This window comes from Arvicanthis niloticus, chromosome 10, assembly GCF_011762505.2.
Source record: "Arvicanthis niloticus isolate mArvNil1 chromosome 10, mArvNil1.pat.X, whole genome shotgun sequence".
Lineage (NCBI taxonomy): Eukaryota > Metazoa > Chordata > Mammalia > Rodentia > Muridae > Arvicanthis > Arvicanthis niloticus.
Genome location: NC_047667.1, coordinates 33,120,614 through 33,123,846, shown reverse-complemented (window position 1 = coordinate 33,123,846; position 3,233 = coordinate 33,120,614). Strand labels below are relative to the sequence as shown.

At 37.9% G+C, this 3,233-nt stretch overlaps 1 pseudogene; it reads left to right on the top strand.

The window, feature by feature from the left end:
* Positions 1–2,858: 2,858 nt before the first annotated feature.
* LOC117716671 (small nucleolar RNA SNORA17) lies at positions 2,859–2,952 on the top strand (annotated as a pseudogene).
* The last annotated feature ends 281 nt before the right edge of the window (positions 2,953–3,233 follow it).

The following is a 3,233-nucleotide window of genomic DNA, read 5'->3' as shown; positions in this document are numbered from 1 at the left end:
ACCTTTTCTTGAGAAAGCAGAAGTCTTATTTGCTTCAAAGAAATTCTTATTTAAAGACTTGATATTTGGTCTCCTGATTATTTCACCTGCTGGATAGTTTGGTAAGTGGTCCTGGTGTTAGCAAAAATACATTTGTGAAATCTAATTTATGTATTCTTGAGTGGCCATCTAAAGTATAAAACATTCTGGTGAGCTACTATTTTTCTTCACTTTGAAAGTTCAGTTAAATACACACTTAGCAAAGAAAGGTTTCATTGAACTCATTATACTACTACTACCTCAACATATGATTTAAAGGTACAGTACGGCTTGATTGTCTATATATTGATACCAATTAGAGTGTTGTATAATGCATCATATACAGATAAAAGAATGTTTACAAGTTATGTTCCATCACTCATTTGCTTCTTACATTGATTAATCCCTTTTAATTAAAAAAAAATCATCTAATCAAAGGAACTGGATGGTTGTATAAAGCCCTTAAAGAAGAGCGTTGCTTGTACATAGACAAGACAGGGATGGTTAAAGAGAACATGAAAAAGTTCAGAGAAGGCCATGAGAAAAGACACACACAGAGAGAGAAAGATGAGAGAAGGTACAAGAATTGGTTTTCAACCCCTTCATGATTGTCAATCCTACTTCCTTCCATTTTGGGACTGATAATTGGGGTACTTTTGCTTATTTCTTTTGGTCCCTGGGCCTTAAATAGGCTGACTAACTTTGTGAAATAACAGATAGATAATTTTGACAGTAAAACTTATCCAGATACATCATCATAAGTTAGCTATGGAAGACCATGAGACTCAAGACAAGGTTGTTATTCTATCCAGGGTTTTCCCAAAACCCATCTCCACCCAACCCAAAAGAGAGGACTTTCTGTCCCTAGACCAAACAGAAAGGGGCCACCCAGAACTCCCTCTGACTGGCTATTTAAATTATTGCTTAGGCTGCTAGGCTAAGCACTGCAAGGGAATATAAATAAAAATTTAAAATGTCCTCTGGAGGCTGAAGATCGGATGCTCCAATATTCTGTAGTATAGGGACTGTCCAGGTGTTCAGCAGTCTCTATAAATTGGCTATGTTTAGGAAGCTATATGCTTTGTACTTCCCATAATCTCAGTTAACTCAGTCACTCGGGATTTCTAATGGGGTTGAAAACTTATAGTCTCATAGCCAATCCATGCTATTTACTTTGAGAGAAAACATTTGAGAGGATGGTTTTCAACTGACATTCATTCTAAAGCCAAGAGAAAAAAAAAAAAGCCAGGCTCAGAACTAAGTCTTTTATTTAGGAGAGATGACAGAGGTTCTGCTTAGTCAACAAAATGATGGACTGGGTATTAGGTCTATCTTGCACCTTACTGACATAAATTAGTATAGTTATGCTCTAACTGTATTTTGAGAAAAGTTTTATTTTAACAGGAAGGGTGATATGTAGGAGGAGCTAAGGTATGAGGAGTATAGCGAGGAGGAGTAAGGAGAGGAGAAGGAGAGGAGGAGCATTGAGAGAAAAAGAGAGAGGGGGGCAGACGTGGAGGCAGATATTCACATGTCTCCGCCAGTCAAAGATAGTTGATATCTCTAGATTGGGTATTAAGTTACACTTCTGATTGATATTGAGCATTACCAAACTTATAAAGCCTTTGGTTGACGTTTAAAAATTGTATAAAAGCAAAAAGGAGAAGGGGGTATAGGATAGGAGTTTTCTAGGGAGGGGAAATGGGAAAAGAGGATGGCATCTGAAATGTAAATAAAATATCCAATAAAAAATAAATTAAAAAAATATCCTTCTGGGTTCCCTGAGGAACAAACCTGACTGCATAGGGGTTGGTGTCAAACGTATCCCCTCTCTAGGAAAAAGACAACGGGATGGGTATGGCCCTCATGCCTCACTGAACAATGAAAGGAGGACCAGAGTCATTAAAAGATCCCCTTTAATTACTGGAGGTCAGGCATCTAACCCTGCCTTTGCAAGATTGGAATCACCACGGTTCTTCTTTACTTGGACAAGGGAGGAGATGTCAGGGGCAGCCTTGCTCATACACTGAAGGCCTAAAATCAGCCATAAGACTAAGTCAGCCTGCTAACACAAAGCCTTGGTCTCTGTGGAAAAACACTGAAACAGATAGCTATAAGATATTGTCAACAGGCAGCTTTGGTAGAAATTTACCAGCCTGGATAAGAACTAATAGCCATAGAACTTGTAGATGGGTAACCTTGGTGGATAGTACCAGCTTAGATAACAAACAAGTGATTCATAGACAGAGTCATAGTGACATGTTCCCTGAACCTTCACCCAGCCCATACTCTGTCCTGGAAGATATCTGTACTCCCCCTGAACACTTACTCTCCTGTGTCATCCCCTTCCCCACATCTTGCCTTTTGTGGTTATAACCCATGTGTGAAAAAGTAAAAAATCACGGTTTGATTAAAAAATTATACATGTATTATAGGATATTAGAAGGGTTCTTTCCTTTCCTGTAGTACTGAAAACTGTGAAGAGCATTGGCATTAGTTTTTACTTTTAAAATCTGATAAAAATTTATCAAAAATTGAAAAAAAAGAAAAAACTGCTGGATCTATCATCATTTTCAATTTCAAATTGTACTACAATGCTATAGTAATGAAAACAGCATGGTACTGGTACAAAAAAGACACATTGATAGATGGAATTGAATTGAAGACAGAAATAAGTCCAAATACCATAAACCATTGATTTTTGATAAAGAATCCTAAAATGTATATTGGAAAACAGACAAAATCTTCAACAAATGATTCTAGTCAAACTGAATGTTCATATGTAGAAGAATAAAAATAAATCCATATTGATCATCATGTAAAAAAGAAAAGAAAGAAAATTCACTAATGTAGTAGGTAGTGGTAAAGTGAGAGGCTATGTCTACACTTAGTGTTCTGACATTTAAACACCTGAATAATTAGTAACCCATCAGTCCCTGAAAAAGGAGAACACGAGTCTACCATCAGTCAAGTTCCTAGGGGCTCAGACAGTAAGCTAGCTGAAACAATCACTATTCCGGTGACTTGCTAGTCCCCATAGCTCCCAGGAACCAGAGTAAACCTGAGACTAGAAGAACCCTGATTAGGAATTTGTGCCCTGGTATGATGTAGGCCCTAGACAGATGATGTTTACAAGGCACACTCACGTAGGCTAGGCTAGGAGTGAGACTGAGATGATCACCAGACTTGCACAATGGGTTCCTGACCAGGAGCTA